Below are 18949 nucleotides of genomic sequence, written 5' to 3' on the forward strand. Positions count from 1 at the left end.
CATTTCAGGGAAAACAGTGACAACAACTCACTTATTACTGTCATTTATGTCTCCTCGGGCAGGGCAGTCCTCAGAGAGGGTGACAGAGTGGGAGTCTGGGGAAGGCCTGCTTTGCTTCTATGAACCTCCACGTTTTAGCAAATTTTTTTTTTTTAAAGATTCTATTTTTTTCCTTTTTCTCCCCAAAGCCCCCTGGTACATAGTTGTATATTCTTCGTTGTGGGTCCTTCTCGTTGTGGTATGTGGGACACTGCCTCTGTGTGGTTTGATGAGCAGTGCCATGTCCTCGCCCAGGATTCGAACCAACGAAACATTGGGCCGCCTGCAGCGGAACGCGCAAACTTAACCACTCGGCCACGGGGCCAGCCCCCGTTTTAGCAAATTTTTATGTTATTTTCTTAAAATAGATTAAAAGCAGCAGAGCCTTTTGTTGAAGACGCAAGATGTAAAATGTCAAGTGGTTCTGTGGCAAATTGCTGTGCAGAAAAGAACCCAGCATTGTGTTTCTAACCAACTGTTTGATCTGCCGTATTATTTCTTCTTCTGTGGTTTTAGGAATTTTTGTTCAACATAAATAATCGGTGGCAAGTAAATGGATGAGGCTGTAATGAAAAGTTACAATAAAATACCTCAGCATATGATTCAACTATCTTAGGATGAATATGCTAAATAGGAATATTAATTTCTAACCCTAAGAGAAATGAAATCTCAAAGATCCCTGGATGAAAAGAACGGCCTTGTCCAGATTCACAGAGAGAGAACGAATTTGGGTGGCAACTGCATGATAAACTTTTACAGTGTAGTTTGTCTGATTAGCTAGATTTCACAGTTTCATAGTTTTTTCCAAGTCTTTTGATGTAAGAGTTGGGGTTTAGTTCGGAGAGGAAGAGTTCTGTCATTCATACGGTGGCTACGATGCACGTTCATTTAATCCGTGGGCTTGCTTAACGGCTTAGTGGCCTGAAATGTTTTTGGGTCACCTGGGGGAGGATCAGAGTGACTAGGCTTTGCTTCTCTGTCCCCCTATGCACTGTGTTCCCTGAGTGTTCCATGACATGGCCTGGAGAGAGAACCCTTCCCCAAACGACATTGAGTTTTGGTCTTGGAACCAGCTTTGCTTAACCCTGGGGTGGATCCAGGCCTAGTGCCAGCAAGTTCCGCCCATGAAGTCTCTGAGGACGTGGAGAGACGGAAGCCCTGCAGAGTTGCCGCCTGTTACTCTGAATCTCCAGGCATGTTTAAAACCCTCTGGGAGAAGAGGAGAGAGACCTCTGTCAGCAGTACAACCTCTCTGCACAGAAGGCAAACTCTCTTTTTGCGCAGCACCCTGATGACAAAGGCATGCGTGCACCGTGCTTAGTTACTTTCAGTGAATGAAATAAACCAGCTCTGTGGAAGGCTTCCCTTCAGTGACTCGGGGACCTCCAGTTCATGGGTGAAAGTGAAGACACCAGCCAGTAGATGACTTCTGGGATATGAGCCCTTACTCGTGGAGTGTTAAAAACCTTTGGCTCTCCTGGGACCAGCAACCTAGGGGACAGCACTTTGGGATCCTTGTTCACCCTCTCCCTCTGCCTGCCTCCTTGGCCGTTCAGTCAAATGTGACCATTGCTTTGCATTAGTATTGGTGCTCAGACACAGAGCAGAGCAAAGAAGTGAAATTTAGGCTGGCACAGTATACAAATTCTCGGCAACTCCAGTAATATGTTGATCAGAGGGAAGGTGGAAGCCAATATTTGCCAGAAAGACTTGTTTTGTTGTAGATTCAGTGTGGCCACCACGCTGTCTGACTCTAGCAGGTAGCTCAATTTAAGCCAGGGGGAAAATCTGGTCATTTGAGAAGCTAAGCTAATGATGTGCTTTTAATGTGAAATTCTTAGACATGAGATCTTGAGGGTCCCTGAGACCAAGTTTAAGAAATACTACATTTATAGTGAAAATCTTTAACCTGATAGAAGTTATGATAAACACAACTGCCAACTCAAGTATGTAATTTGGGGATCAAACCTGGTTATAAAATAGCTGTTTAGATCAGGAGTTGGCAAACTATGACCCATGGACCAAAGCTGGCCTGCCACCTGTTTTGAATGGCTCACAGGTTAGGAATGCTTTTTATATATCTAAATAGTTGAAAGAAAAATCAAAAGAAGAATAATATTTCATGATATGTGCAAATTATATGAAATTCAAAGTTCAATGTCCATAAATAAAATTTTATTGCAACACAGCCATGCCCATTCATTTTCGTATTATCTGTGGCTGTTTTGAGAAAGTTGAGTCATTGCAACAGACTGCTTGCGGCCGGCAAAGCATAAACATTTACTGTCTGGCTCTTTACCAACAGAGTTTGCTGACCCCTGATTTAAATGATCCAGAATATACTTGTTTGAAGTTTTCTTAGGTAACCGTTCAAGTGAAATTACAATAGTTAAAATTGCTCCTGGAGAACTGGTAGACCCCTGAGGATCTACTAAATGCCTCCTCAGGACAAGGCTGTGTGAAGGCGTGATTGGTGCTTCAGCCTTGAGTTGTTCAAAACCTCTGTCCTACAAGTGAAACCCTCAGGATAACACAGATTGCTCGTTGTGCGTCAGCTGCACCTAACTCCCCTGCAGGAATCATCCCCAGACTCCTGACGAGTAGAAAGACTGACTCAGAAAACTGTGCCTCTGCTTTTGAAAGATTGCAGGCAAGCCCTCTCTGCCCCCAAGTGTCTGTCAGGAGATTAGACACTGGAGGTAACAGGGACCTCCAGGAGAAAACTACCACAGTTTAAATTCTGATCTCTACATCATTCCTTCCCCCTTACTCTGAGCCCACATGCTTTTCATCTTCCTCTTATGGGGCTCACTCTGCTCAACCTTAAACTCTAGTGATTTGAGGGATTATTTCATTCCCCTGCCACCCTGGGAATTTTGTTAAAGATCTTTTGTTAAAGATTTCTGAAATGAATTTGATCATTGATATAAGGGATATAGATACATTTTTAACAAGTCTTGGTTGGCTTATACCTATATTTCTGGCCCCATTTCCCAACATATTCCCAAATAGACTTTTTATTTCCATCATGCTAACCCGTTCATGTCTCCCCAAACTTGCCATGATCTTTCTTTCTTTTTTTGGTGAGGAAGATTGGCCCTGAGCTAACATCTGTGCCAGTCTTCCTCTATTTTGTATGTGGGATGCCACCACAGCATGGCATGATGAACTGTGTGTAGGTCCATGTCTGGGACCAAAACCCATGAACCCCAGGCTGCCGAAGTGGAGTGTGTGAACTTAACCAATACACCACCAGGCCAGCCCCCCCCAACAATCTTTCATAATACTGTGCCTTTGCATATCCTGTTCCTGCTCCTTCCTCACATTGTCTGCGTAACTAACCCCTACTCTTTCTTCAGTCCTCCTCTTCCCAGAACCCTTTTCTTCCCCCTTTTATAGGCAATTTCGTTATTTCCTCCTTTATGGTACCATTCTGCCTAGGGCATGCCACCCTTACCCATCGGATCACATGGTATTACAGTTATTTGTTTACATTTCTGTTCCTCTCATGAGCCTGTAAGCACTTTGAGGGCAATGACTGTGCCTTGCAAAATTTCGCACCAAGCCTGATACATGTTAAGGTGCTTAATAAACCTTGGTTGAATGGACATATGGTCACATGTGCGTATACTAGTTGTTTCGTTACTTACTTAGGACAGAAGACTAAACGTGTTTCCTGTCTGTAGAGGACCATTCTTGAAACTCCCTTCTCCATAATTAGAGAAGTTAATCCATTCTTTTGAGCTCCTAGAAGTTTTATCCTTAAGGCTATCCTCGGCTTTCTGCTGTAGTGGGAAGACCAAACTTGAGAGGGATGAGAGTGTGAGCCTCTCACCCTCGTGTTCATAGTGAGTTCCACGTGGCACAGCAGAGTGCTGTAAGGCAGATGGAACTGGAACCGAGCATTCTGTAAAAGAAAGGAAACTCTTGGAAATGCATTTAAGCTTAAAACCAAATTTTCATGACACAAATCAGAGACCAACAGATTCGTATTTTCTCTTTCTCTTCCACTGCTTCAAATTATCGTTACCCAGTGGGACACACTTGAGTAGAATGTGGGAGAAGAGAGCCGCGTTCACCAGACACAGGAAGAAAATACTGACATTTCCATATATAAAAATAAAGAAATTAAACTTATATTTAATATACATAATTCTAATTTAAGTATATAATATGTACCTAAATTTACATGTATTGAGAATATGAGCTTTTATTTTTAAATAATAGAGGTCTATCAGTAGGAGATTTTAGAGACTGTCGGGAACCAGGGTCAAAGCATATACTTCCTGACTCCTGTGTACTACATACAAGACTATTCATTTTGGATAGGAGCCTCAGGAAAGAGCCTCAAGTTTTTTGTGAGATCAGTCGGGACCCCATGGAAGATGCCTCAAGTGTGTCTGAGAACTGTGGAAGGAGGGAGGGGTAGGGAGAGAATTTACCATAGATGGCTCTTGGCTTTAAGAAAATTGAATGGATCAAATCTCTGTTTGAACTGGGAAAGAAAACAGTACTGGAAGGTATATAAATATTCCTTTGTGTGTTCTCCTGAGGAGGTTTCTCATCACAGTTGCGGCATTGCTGGGATCTTTTGAGCTTGTTGTCTCCTCAGAAATCAGGTAGTGTAGCCACCGTCCAAGAAGCCACTCTCCCGATGAGGAAACTGAGCTGAGGCGAGGCACGGGTATATGCGCAGTCTTTGACTCAGGCCTGGGTGGGTCTATGATGGAAGAAGTTAAGAACTGGTTGTTTGGAAAGAGCTTTACAGAGGAGGGACGAAAATAAAAATTCATCCTCTGTTTATAGGTCAGCATTAATAAAGACCCGTGTTTTTGTCTGAAGAAGTGAGTATTCCTGGACTTCTCAAAATGCTAGTTTGGGGACAATTTGGGTAGGCACTTGGTACATAATCATACACAGAAATTGATAGCGTGGGTTATATTATCATGATCTACTTGTCAGAACTTACTTATGGAGGACACCGACAAGACTTGTCAAGTTAGTTGACAAACAATGACTGAATATACTCAAAAGCAGTATAATTATTCACAGTCTATGCCTGTGAGATGGTTTAGTTAGCAACGAGATCCTTGAAGCCCTTTGGTATGTTAGTAAAGCTAACCAGACAACCAGTGCCGTTTTGAACACTTGCTTTCTCTTAAGAAAACGGTTTCCAGAAAAAGAAATCCAGTCATACTGAAGGACCATGCAGGACAGGAGGTTCAAATGTTCATTTTCCTGGCCCTGAAATGTTTCTTAGGTACACAATCTGCTGCCCAGATCGAGAGCACAGCCTAGAAAGAAAAATGCCTAGTGCATGGTAGGCAAAATTTTCTGCCTGTGGACATTCACAAGGCTGCATTGTGGAAACAGAAGCCGCTCAAATTGTCCATTGTTCTGGGGCTCCTACTTTGGCAGCCAGAAGCGAATTCATTATGCGGTGATTGGCATACTTTTCTTCTGTTTATTTCATGCCATGAGTACAGTAATGCATTCTGTGCTCTCTGCAGCTTCTTGCTTTGCCTCTTGCTGTTCTAGTCTTCCCTTTGCCTTCCGTTCCTTCAGTCCCACCGCTTCGCAAAACCCAGAAACAAGCCAGCTTGTGACTGCTCGTCTTCAATCGTATGAAATGGTTAGTTGGATCAATTTTCTGCAACTCTGAGAGAAACACACTTTGTTCTTACATCTGGGCTGGTCAGCCAGCCAACAAATATTTATTAAGCACCCACGGAGCGCATAGCAGTGTGTCCAGCTCCCTTTTGGGAACTGCAAGCTCAGACAAATGTCCACAACGGCAAACACGCCACATTTCTCCCTTGGTGTTTCCACCCCTGAAAGTGTGGCCTCTTGGGTTTAGAGGAGGGAAGTTGAGAAGCAGCTCTTTCAAAATTACCGTTGGCAAGTTTTGGGGAGATTTTATCTGAATTGCTTTGTGCAGCTGGAAAAAGATGATTAGCATGACAAGTCAAGGTACTATTTTTTAATGAATTCTAGAGCAGCGTTTTTCAAACTTTAACGTGCATTTGAATCACCTGGGGATCTAGTTAAAACACAGGTCCTGATTCAGTAGGTCTGCAGGAGGGCCTGAGACTCTGCATTTCTGACGATCTTCCAGGTGATGCCAGTGCTGCTGATCTCTGGAGCGCCACGCTTGAGGAGAAGGGGCTGGATCAGTGGTTCTCAGCCTGGCTGTAGGTTGGGATCACCTGGAGAGCTATTCAAACTCCCGGTGCCTAAAGCCCCGCCCCCAGAAATTCTGGTTTAACTGGTCTAGGGTGTAGGGCCTGGGCATAGGGAGTTTTAAAATCTCCCTTGTCATTTTAAGATGCGCTCTGGTGGAACTCTGGCAGCTTTGCACGTGTAAGAAGTGAATTTGTTCTCTGGGAAGGGAGGACTTCTTCCTTTTGGGTCCTGAGTCAGACTGAGCCCAGTTCTTCAGCCTTGGAACAGGTGGCACTTGAAGAAAGCATCCTTCTAACTCACTGGTTCTTGACTGGGTGCTTATGTCCCCAGGGGACATCTGGCAACGTCTGGAGACATGTTTGCTTGTCACAACTGGAGAGGGGTGCTAGTGGCATCGAGTAGGTATAGGCCAGGGATGCTGCTACGTATCCTACAATGCACAGGACAGCCCCCAGTGCAGAGGAGGATCCAGCCCAGATATCAATGGCGCCCAGATAGAGAAACCCGGAATAACATTTAACTCCTGCCCTCAACGACCCGGGAAGTTCAACACATTTTTCTTCAGTGACTACTGAGAGTGATTAACTAATAGCATGTAGCTAATAGCTTTGTTTTCGTGTCTAATTCTGTTTTACATCATGCTACTGTGGCAAGGATTCTTACAAGTTCCCAAAGTCCCTTTCTGTAAAAACTTCTATGATTGGGATGGGGAATTATTGTTTAATGGTTACAGAGTTTCTGCTTCTGGTGATGAAAAAGTTCTGGAAATGGATGGTGGTGCTGGTTACATAACATTGTGGATGTGTTTAATGCCACTGAATTATAAAGTTCATGTTATGCATATTTTACCACAAAAAATTCTGTGATCATTGGTTGGACAATAAACCATATGTTTGCCCTTTTTCTAATGTGAAACCACCACCCTGCTCCACGTTCTCATTACACTCAATATTCTTTCCTTGTAGCACTTATGGTGGCTTAAAATCGTAAGGATTTGTGTGATTATTTGAGTAACGCCTTTCCCCACTAAACTGTCAGCTTTATGAGGGTAAAGACCATAAAGCTGTTTGAGTCTCCGTGGTGTCCCCAGTGCCCAGCACAGTTTTCCTGGGAGTTAGTAGGCAGTCCACAAATACTCGCTGGATGGATGGATCTACTCCTAGTATATGTGTTAGCCTCCCTGGGAATGGGAGTTAGCTGTTACCCATATATTCAGATTCAATATCTTCTATCTTCTAGCCCTCTGCTACTGGAGGAGTTGTAAGATGGAGAGTTTGTGGCTAAGCACTATTTTTCTGATGTTAGTTTCTGGGCATTGGCTTGGATTAGAATCACCTGGAGTAGTTTAACTATTGATGCCTGAGCGACAGCCCACGGCTTCAGGTTCCATTGATATGCAGTGGGAATGGGGCCTCAGTAGTATTTAAAGCTCTCTAGGTAACTCCAATATGCACCAAGTCTGAGGCGCACCACCTAGGGCCTTGCTTCTCAAACTGTGGTCCTAAAGCCAGCAGCATCTTCATCCCCAGGGAGCTTGTTGGAAATCCAGAATCTCAGGCCCCACTCCAGACCTGCAGAATCGGAATCTGCGGTTTCACAAAACCCCCAGGTAATTTGTTTGCGTAGCTAAGTCTGAGGAGCCTTATCAGTTCCTTTCTTGTTAATGTCCCATTATTCTAGTTGGCCTGGAGGGCTGTTGACTCCACCATGAAGGAAAGTGTTGTATATTTCTGGAGGCTGAAGAGAGGTCTACAGTGCAAAAATATTCTACAGAGAAAGAGGGATTGTTACCATCAGAATCAGTTGTGATTCTATTTTAGATAATTGGCTTCGGAGACAAAAGACAAAAACCACTTTTTTTCTACTTCATTTCTAGTCTTGGTTTTTATAAACCACCACCAAGCAAAACAGGAAAAAAAGGGGGAGGGAGGAGATGCAGGGGCCAAATGGATGGAAGAAAATAATCTTGCCCCATGTAGAAGAAAAATGAAAGGCAAAAAGTTACATCTTTCTCTTTCAGAGAAAAGAAGGCATTTCCTGTTTGCCCCCGCTGAGAGGGGAGCATACTGCTTCAGTGTGGGCAGGGCTGCCGAACAAAGGTTATAGAAATGGCTGAGAGGACGGGGTTTGAACTGCCAAACATTGGCTTGGTTAGAAACCGGGTGACAAATGCACCTCCTGATTTCATTAACCAGGGCAAAAGAAAAGCATATGTGTTTCTCTGTGTCATTTGAGGCTTAGCATGAAAGATAAAGGTAATTAATTTTACCTTCCGGAGTTTTGTGTGTGCAGTGGAAGATCCATTATGGTTGAAAGCTTTTTTTCAGTATCAAGCTTGTAACCAAGTGGCTTTCTGCAAGAAAGTGGACTTCAGAGTAATCCATGGCTGCGTGGAGAAATGTTTCAAAACCGTGATGTTTTCCATTAGTGTTACCGAGTTCCATACGTGATGAGAGACGCTATTAGAATCATAGAAAAATCGACCTTGAGTGCTGAAAGGGGCCTTAGGGATTATCTACTTCAGTGGGTCTCGATCTGTTTTTCTGCCCCCAACCCACCTGTAGAATATACAGCTCTGCAATTAGGAGCATCGGCTACACAAGGCATGAATTTTGAGGGTGTAGAGGTGGTCACTTTGAAACCAAAAATCCTCCATAGTTCTGATATGCCCCATAGACCACTGGTTCTCCAACTTTGCGGTACACTGGAACCAACTGGGGAGCTTTACAAGCCTCTGCTTGCTGGCTTCCACACCCAGGATTTGGATTTAATTGTTCTGGGGTAAAGCCTGGTGAGGGGCTGTGCGCCTCTCCCCAGGTGAGTCTAATGTTCAGCCCACCATCCTTCTCCCAGCGTTGTAAATCACTGTTCCTGCCCTAGGCTTGGACAAGGAGGGTCAGGCTAGGGGAGCATGTGGATGGCAGGTCTGTGATGGAAACCAGGTCTGTGGGGTTCTGAGACTTTCCTGTGGAGAGAGGTGATGTCGTTTTGCTACTGGCGTTTCTGGTGCAGTCAGCCTGGTATGAGGAGTCCATGCTACTCACTCCTGCACCCTCATCTGTCTGCCCCCAAGATGGCCCCAGAGCCCTCTTGAAGGAGAAACCCAAAGTGATGGATTAATTCTTTCCACTCTGATCATCATCATTTGAGCTTGACTTACCTGTTTGTTACCCTCGGTGGAGACACCAAGCATTTATCGGTGGACACAGTAGGCGTAGATAGGACTGCAGTTCATGTAGTTGGAAGACGAAGGCCACTGTCAGAGGGGGCATCTGTAGCTTAGTACCCAACCTCATGCATCAACCACTGAGAATAAGGATTTCTGTATTTTGCTATCGTTGTCTTTGATTCAGCGGTGACTTAAGGTAGAGAGAGGTGGGACCCAGTAGAAGTCATTCTTTTTGGTTCTATGTTGGTGGTCAGTCGTGTTGAGAGCTAGGGAAGTGATGATGTCAGCAGAAGAATGGCTGCTTGGGGTTTCATGGCCTCTCTTCACGGAGGTTAGAGAGGAAGTGTCTTGAAATCTGAGTGCAGAGGTGTGGGTTATATAGGGACTCTATCCCTTCCATGTCCTGTAATGTCAACAGTGCTGGGAACTTATAAATACTGCATATGTGTGGAAGCATTTTTCACATACTCAAGTAAAGCAGCTATATCCTGATACATACAGTACTATAAACATAAAGATGAAGGAATGTGGTGTTGACGGGAATGTTTTAAGATTTCACTGGAGAAAAATGGGGTAGCCTACAAAGATATCAGTTGAGTTCCTAAAGGCATTGGGTTAAATTAATCATTGATTAAACTTCAGGATGAGATTTTGCTTTTTGAGTTCATTGGCTTAATATTTGAATAAATTTGCATCCATGCATATGTAGAATACTAATTTGGTGAAATCTTTTTGCAGCACACAAGCAAAAAAAACAAGTGCTTATGAGTTGCAGAATTGGGAGAAGCGGGTAGATAGCAAGGTTAAAATTGCATTTCTGTTGCTATTTAACAAATTACAAGTGTATCACAAAGGCATACAGTGTAAGTTTTTGTGATTTTTAGATATTCTTTTCTGTGTTTTAGCTTAAAAAAAGGTAAGTCAGTTTTTCATTTGGGGCCATTATGCTAAAAGTTGGAATCCCAAACATGAAATATTAGCCAGCTTTCCTGGATAAGGCAAGCCTTGTTTCTCTGCCATGTGCACTTTACTCTGCTCATTCGTTGCTGTCGAATGGCTACCTCGACTGCACCTCATTCACTCCATCCATCACTCTTGTCTGCATCAGTGATGTAAGGTGGAGGGAGGTGGGACCACAAGAGGTAGTCCTGGCGCTGGGGTTTGTTTACACAGATGTAGGGTTATAAACACCTTTGTGCTCTTTTGAGGAGAGTGATGACATCCCGCCCCCATCCATGCATCCCTTGACCTGCCTCTGAAGATTTTGTTGAGAAGGGGTCAGAAATAGGGGGTCAGAGTTTGGAAACAAGACTCCTGCACTAACAAGTTACTGGATTCCTCCTTAAGTAAGGTGACATAGGCAAAGTATGCATAGATGCTCAGTAAATGTTACTTTCCTATCCCTTCCACAGGGTTGCAGTTTCCCATCATATAAATTTCAGGGTGGGCCAAATGCTTGTGGGGTCACATCCTCTGGGCCCATCCTCTACGTGGATCCTCCTCTCAGTATTTTGAATACTTATGCAGGCTGGAGGTTTCATATTTCCTTCTGTAACATTTATTTACTTCTTTGTCTCTTTGATCTGGAATCCTTGGTCAGGAACCCAGGCTCAGTTATCTAACGTCTATGGGAAAACTCAGCCCACTTAATGACATGTTGCATTATTTTGTAGCTCTCAAGGGAAAAACCGTGGCAAGAAAATAGAGACTGCTTGTTATTTCTTCTTACAATGGTTCCAGAATCTTTTAATGTGAGTGAATAAAGATGAAGTAAGATCTGCAGAATCTTTAGGGAGTTTGCACTATCGTTGATAGATTCTTAAAAACACTTTCCTTCTATTTCAGAACAATGCAGAATTGCTTTCTGGCCACTAAATGCACTGCTCTTGAAATAGATAAAGTGTAGAACATCAAGTTAGTTCATCTTGTGCATTTGGCTAAGTTGAAGGAGGCCTGATGAATTCATCTGACATTCAGAATCTAGAGGAATCTGATACTTGTTTTTAGATAAAAACCTGACTAAGAAAGTACGCATTTCCAACATGGAAAACTATTCTAGATATTTTATCCAATATGAACTATTGTAGAATATTCTAGACCAGTACTGTCTAATGGAAATATGAGTCACATGTAATTTTTAAAGGCTATTGCAAATTACTTAAAAGGTTAAACAGGTGAAATTTAATATTATTTAACCCAATATATCCAAAATATTATTTCAACCTGTAACCAATACAAAAAAAGTGATATTTTACATTTTTTATACTAGGTCTTTGAAGTCCAGTGTGAATTTTACAATTCTAACACTTCTCGGTGGGACTAACCCCAAGCAAGTGCTCAATGGTGACGTGTGGCCAGTGGCTACTGTATTGGACAACACAGCTCTAGCTCTGCCTCCCTAAACCCAGATAGTGAGAAAGTAATAACTAATCAGGATTCTTGCCCTAATTCAGAGAGATGACCTGCACATTGAGAAAAGGAGCTCTTGGAAAAGAAATGTGATAGAAAACTTAAATAGTTGGTATTAGGAACTAAGCCACTTCGCACGTAAAATCTTTGTTTTTGTTCGAAGACCACAATGGGAGACTACTGCTCTCTAAAATGTTTCCGTGTGAGCTGGAAGGGCATCCTCTTTCGGTTTGCGCTTCTGAAAAATCAGATCCCGAGGACCTTGGGAGGCGGATGTACTGTACTCTGGCGGGTTAAGAGCATGGTTTCTGCAGGTCCAGCCCCTGGGTTTGAGTCCCATCTCGACTACTACTAGCTTTGGGATCTTAGGCAAATTCCCTTCATACCTGAGTTTCTTCACCAGAAGGCTCAGGCTAATTATAGTAACTATCTCCTAGGGTTGTGAGGATTAAATAAACTTGTACCCACAGAGGACTTAGCACCGCGCAGTGAGCTACTATAGAATAGCGTTTGCTCTTAAATGATCACCCTTATTGAAAAATTGTTCTGTTGCCCTGTTATGTATTCGTTTGATAACTTTATTGAGTGCTTTGTACATTCCAGTTGGTGGTTTGGTTGCTGGGGCCAGAGTGGTGAATGAGGCAAAGAAGATTCTTGCCCCCTCATCTTACATTTCAGTGAAGGGAAATGGGCAAAGAACAAGCAAGCAGGTAAATGAAGAAGGTGTGAGCAGGTGCTTGGGCGTCTCTAGAACAGGTTAGCAGGACTGTGAGGAGCTGAGGTGGCGATGAGATAAGCAATCAAGGAGAACCTCTCAGCAGAGGTGATGTTTGCGCTGAGACCTGCATGAGCAGAAGCAGCCGGCTGGTGTGGATCTGGGGCAGGGCGTCAGGCCCGGGGAACTGCAGGTTGTGAAGGCCCCACGGAGAAACTGATGTATCACATTTGAGGAACCCAAAACTGACTCATGTGTTTAGGGTGTAGACAGAAGGGAGTAAAAGTTGGAGATGAAGTCAGGAAGTGGGGAGGGGCTGGACCCTGGAAGACCTTGCAGAGCTTTGTAGCGAGTCTGGAATTTTATTCGAAGAGCAATAAAAGGTGTAGGTCAGGGCATCCGACTTGCCTTTTAAAATTGTCACTCTGGCTTCAGAGGATTTCATGGGAGTGGGGTAGAGAGGGCCAGCAGCACTGTGTACTCTCCCCAGGAACGGGAGATTGGGCACAGCTCTCCATCTCTTCGAGCATAGCCCATCCCACTGCAACCACCTCATCCGCCAGCCCTGGGTTCCGAACAGCATCATCTGCCTGTTGTACAGGTGTAGTGAGGCCTTGACTCTCACGTGGTTGCCACTCCAGACTATGACACAGCCATGTACGTGCTTGCACATTTCTGGGAGAATCAGTGGGTGTGTAAGCAAAGGGTCTTTTGTGTTCTTTGCAAAGGAGGGAGATAAGCCCTGGCAGAAGCTGAAAATTGCCACCAGCGATTCAAATGGCTGTGCTTTGTTCTTCATAAAAGGCTGGCTCTGATCCCCCAAGTGAGGCTAATTTTCAGCTAGTGATGGTAGATTTATATTGGTGGGTCTCAAAATGTGGTCCCGGACAAGCAGCATCAGCATCACCTGGGAACTTGCTGGAGCTTCTCAGACCCCTTCCCAGCAGACCTGCTGACTCAAACTCTGCAGGTGGGCCCAGCAGTCTGTCTTATCAAGCCCTCCATGTGATACACGTCCATTTGGGGAACCACTAGATTTTGCCCATAGAGTTGCTCAGAGTGAAAAGTGCTGGGTGGCTGAGGAGCAGAGCCCGGTTCTTTTCATTGTCACCCTTGAAAGTCGATGTTGAGCGTTTGGGCAGCCTTTGGAATCAAGCGTTTGAACCCAGCTCTTTGTGTTTGAGGCTGTTTGTTTTATTTAGGTTCTTCCCGTCGGATGCTACTGTAGGGTATAATATTTACAAGGTTTCTGAGCTGGCTTCTTATTGGGATTTTCGGAGTTGTAGAACTGATGTAATTATATTGAGTCACATTTAACAGTCTAAATTGGAACAAGCCTCCGGCAGTCGTGATAAAGTTCCTGCTGAGAACCGGCAGAATTGTATTTGGATTTAAAAACTGTATTTTCAGTGGCCCACGGGCAGACTGTCTACACTGCAGCTTCCCTCTGTGAGTCTGTAATGGCTGGGTCATGCTGGCCAGCCAACCTGTTTGTATGTGGATCTTCTCCTTGGTTATGAACTATCTGCTTGTCTTAGTCCATGTGGGCTGCTATAACAAAATAGCACAGATTGGGTGACTTATAGCTAACAAACTTATTTCTCCGAGTTCTGGAGGCTGAAGTCCAAGACCAAGGCGCCAGCAGATCACGTCTAGTGAGGGCCCGCTTCCTGGTTCATGGACTCTGGCTACTTGCTGTGTCCTCACATGGTGGATGAGGGGAGCGATCTCTTTGGAGCCTCTTTTATATGGGCACTAGTCCTATTCACGAGGGTTCTACTTCATGACCTAAGCACCTCCCATAAGGTCCCACCTCCTAATACCATCACCTTGGGGGCTAGGATTTCAGTATATGACTTTGGGGGGGGGTGGGAACACAAACATTCAGACCATAACGCTGCTTAAGGAGAGCAGACTGATGTTTTAACTTAGGTGTATCATCAAAAGCACATCTGCCCGCCTGAGGGGGTGGGGAGTGGGGAAAGAAACCTTCTAAGTGTTGCTGTAAAAGTACAGGACGCTCTGTTCTGGGGGCTCTTCTTAAATTCCTACTGTATTAGCTTCCTAGGCTGCTGTAACAAATTACCACAAACCTAGTAGCTTCAAACAATATGAATTTGTTAGCCTACAGTCAGAAGTCTGACAGAGGGGCCCGCCGAGTGGTTAAGTTCGCTAGCCGCTTCAGCCGCCCAGGGTTTCATGGGTTTGGATCCTGGGTGCGGACATGGCACGGCTCATCAGGCCATGCTGAGGCGGCGTCCCACATAGCACAACCAGAAGGACCTACAACTACTATATACAACTATGTACTGGGGGGCTTTGAGGAGAAGAAAGAAAAATGGAAGATTGGCAACAGATGTTAACTCAGGTGCCAATCTTTAAAAAAAAAAAAAAAAAGAGGCTGAGAAGGATCTCAGTGGGCTAAAATGCAGTTGTTGGCAGGGCTGTGTTCCCTTCTAGAGGCTCCAGGGGAGACTGTTTCCTTGTGTTTTCCAGCTTCTAGAAGCTGCCCACATTCCTTGGCTTGTGGCCTCCTTCCTCCATTTCAAAGCCAGCAAGAGTGGGTGGAGTCTTTTCTCACGTGACATCTCTCTGACCTCTCTTGCGTCCTCCTCCCACACTGAAGGACCCTGTGATTACACTGGGCCCACTGGATGATCCAGGCTACCCTGTCCCCCCATTTTCAAGTCGGCTGATTAGCCACCTTAATTCCATCTGCAACCCTAAGCCCCCTTTACCTTATAAACTATCATGTTCACAGGTTCCAGGGATTAGCATGGGGACATCTTGGGGTGGGGGGAGGAGAAAAACCATGATTCTGCCTCCACAGCAGGCCATTGAACTTCCTTACAGCCTCAGTTTCTTTGTCCGTGTAATGGGGATAGTAACAAGTTCTTGAAGGAGCTCCTTGAGGACTAAATGAGATATTTGTGAAAAGATCTGGCACAGAGCTGCTCTTCGGTAAATGCTGGTGAGGGTCTGAAATCTTCCCACACTTTTTCTGTGTTCCCAAAGTCTCTACATTGGTTCTTTTAAAAATTAGTTAAATGCTTCCTTCTCACTGCCAGACCCTCTGCTCTGTTCTTGGACACCCCCACTGGTGAGTGGCCCCCTGCCGTGCTGATAGGGAGGCTGAGGGATAATCTGAACATTTGCAAGTGGAAGATGGAAAAACCCTTCTTGCCCCAGAAATCTGTTCTATTTTCCCCTCAACTTTAGACCTTGATTAGAAAAATCCACAAAAGTATGGGTGCTCATTTGATTTTTTTTTAAAATCAGGTTTATGAAGGTATAATTTTCAATTTTTATTTCTCTGCTTTCTAGATTTGCTCCTGACTGTCTCATCCAGGACCTTGTCAAATCCTGGTCCAATAAAACCAACTGTCGATGACATTGCAGGGATGATTAGCAAACTTTGAAAATGGACGGGTCTTGGGTGATACTAAGAAGTTGTCATTAACTCTTGTAGGGGTGATAACGGGGTTGTGGTTATGTAGGAAAATATGCTTTTTTTTGATACATACTGAAATACTTAGTTCTGAAATGTGAGAAAAAAGATGAGGTAAACGGTGAAATAATTTTTAAAATATTATGTACAACAAGTGAATCAAAGGACCTGAATGGCCAGAAATACAGTTTCTGAAACAATTATATTTTTCTTAGTACTGCACTGGAGAAATAACTTGGGTCCTGGGGACTTCACTGATCATAGCCCACCCACTGCCCAACTCTTCTCTGTTTACGTAACTCACGCTTTATCAGGCGCCCTCACTCTACCTCGGCATCCCCGTCAAGTTTACATGCTCCCGGTGTTCCTTGGTGGAGCGTAATTCACGTTTTATAAAATGTTGAGATCTTGCTACATTTGTTTTGTCCCATGTCACAGTCTGCTCTTCAACTTCTAAAGGACACTCGCTTCTAGATGGAGAGCATCATTTATTTGGACAGAAAGCCAATACAGTCATCTACAGTTCTAGCTGGTATATGCATCTGCCTGTTGATCTTCAGCTGTGTGGGTACAGCAAGGGGCTGTTTTATGGGAGTGTACAGTCAAGGAAGTGTCCTCTCCTGCCCCGTGACCCAGGCCTTGCAGTGACACTGAGACACACAGCTGGAAATTGTGTGACCCAGAAAATGGTCTTGGCTGTGTACTCACATGAACCCCAGACTTGCTTTGCTCCCCAGCTTGGGAGTTGAGATGATGCTCCCAAGTTACCCCAGTGGCTTGTCCATTATTCCAGGAACTGGATGGGGGGTGACACAGCATCATGGTATGTGCATGATGTCACCTCAAAAGTTGCCAGACAACGTGCCCACTCAAGTTGGACATACAGAACTCTGTAACAGAGGCTGGGATCCACTGGGGAACAGCCATTCTCTTGTCCACTGTCCCGCGTGTTTATAGGTCGATGTTCTGTGCTCGACCTTGCGCAGGCTTGCAGAAGGTTCCTTATGCCTTCAGAGTCAGCAGACCATCTTTACAAGCAGTAGATTATGCCAGACCACCCTTGACCATCTGGCTGGATCCATCCTGCCATCTGCCCTTCACACTGGCATCTCATTCCCTAATGTTTCTGATAAACAGCTTAAAGTTCCCTGTGACATTATCTACTCCGGCAGGGTTTTTGGTACCACTCCTGTGTGACCAGTTATGCTGGGAACGCAAGACCTAGGGGCATTCATCAGAGAACATTTGCATCTAGAAATTTTTCTCAAGAAGAGAGACTCTTAAAATTTTGAAGACAGGTGTCTGCATCTCTTGTGTTCACTTGTGTGTGTCTCCCTTGATGAATAACTGATCAACAATTTATCAGTGACCTTCTAAAGATGTATTAATACACTTATGAGTGATCCAGAAGTAGTATAGGACCCGGTCTATAGTTTCAGGCTGTGTCGGGCCTTGAGGATGGTCATCATTTGTTGCTTACCGCTTTTCCCTTTATCTTTGATTTAAAAATGATTGCCTTAGGTGCTGCACTAAGTTAATCTCATTTCTGTGACAAATGAATTACCCTTAGTTCTCTTGTTTCCACATGACACATCACTTGTCTCACTCACCATGGCTTTTCATTTTTGTTGTGGAATTTTTCCTTCTTTTATTACTTTCATTTAACTTATTTTTATTTTATAGTAAAATACATATAACAATTTACCATCTAACCATTTTAGACTGTACAATTCAGTGGCATTTAGTACATTTACAGTGTTGTGCAAACATCGCCACCATCTAGTTCTAAAACATTTTCATCACCCCAAAAAGAAACCCTATACCCACTCTCCATCTCCCCCTCCCCCAGCTCCTGGCAACCACTGATCCGATTTCTGTCTCTATGAATTTGCCTATTCTGGATATTTCATATAAATGGAATCATACAACATGTGGCCTTTTGTGTCTGGCTTCTTTCACTCAGTATGTTTTCAGTGTTCATCCGCATTGTAGTGTGTCAGTACTTTATTCCTTCTTTTGGCTTAATGCTATTCCATTGTACAAATAAACCATATTTTGTTCATCCATTCATTGGTGGATGGACATTTGTGGGCGTGAAATTTCTGGGTTATATGGTTCAACGTTTAACTTACTGAGGAACTGCCCATGGCCTTTTGCTCACACCAGTCTTTCTCTGCCATATATGTCCATTCCCTTTCAAACCGATGTTAGGGCTCACCTCCACCATGATTTCTTTTTCTGCTGGTTCCCTGTAGCGTCTGATGACTCGTGCGTCCTTGACAGTCCCATGAACACCTCTCACTCAGCTCTGCCTAGGGAAACATGACTTTTGCCTTTTCCTATCTTCATTTGTGTCTGCCCTATTCCTTTTGACTTTGAGGACGTTTGTCCCTCTACCTGCACCCAACTGCAGCCTCTCAAGGATGGAGATGGGTACATGTTCTCTGTGCTCGAAGGCACCTGGTACTATTTTTGCCTTTCTATTGTTGGGCTGTTCTAGTAATAACTGGAGATTACAAAAATAGATTTTGAGTCTATTGCTCATGAAGCTCAGGTTTTCCTTGAAACATAAGCATTGTAGATTCTACCATGTCTGAAATACTAAAATGTCAGAGAAGTAAAAAGTAGGCCAAAGAGGAAAAGGGAGATTTGAGAGAGGGATTGTTATGCATATAGGGTAAAAACTAAAAATTTTCAGAATAATGATAATAGCATTAATGCAGCCGCTTTAGACTTTGATCTCATTTAATCTTCATGACAAACATGTGAAGAGGATTCTTTTATTTTCCCCACTTAAAAACAAGGAAACTGAGGCACGAGGAGATTTACTACCTGGCTCAAGCACAGAACTTACATGGGAAGGTCCAGACGTCGGGCCTCGAGCCTATGCCTTTGATTCCTCTTCTTTCCAACCTCTCATGGTCCTTGAGGAGGGCATGCCCAAGACGGCATGGGTATTAGTTTCCTAGGGCTGCTGTAACAAAGT

The 18949-nt window shown here is 44.0% G+C and overlaps 1 protein-coding gene across 1 annotated transcript in view; it reads left to right on the forward strand.

Annotated features, from left to right (window-relative positions):
* The window catches only part of GPM6B (glycoprotein M6B), a 151833-nt gene that overhangs the window by 35379 nt on the left and 97505 nt on the right, over positions 1–18949 (forward strand). The window lies entirely within an intron of this gene.

The sequence above is a fragment of the Equus quagga genome, chromosome 10 (assembly GCF_021613505.1).
Source record: "Equus quagga isolate Etosha38 chromosome 10, UCLA_HA_Equagga_1.0, whole genome shotgun sequence".
Lineage (NCBI taxonomy): Eukaryota > Metazoa > Chordata > Mammalia > Perissodactyla > Equidae > Equus > Equus quagga.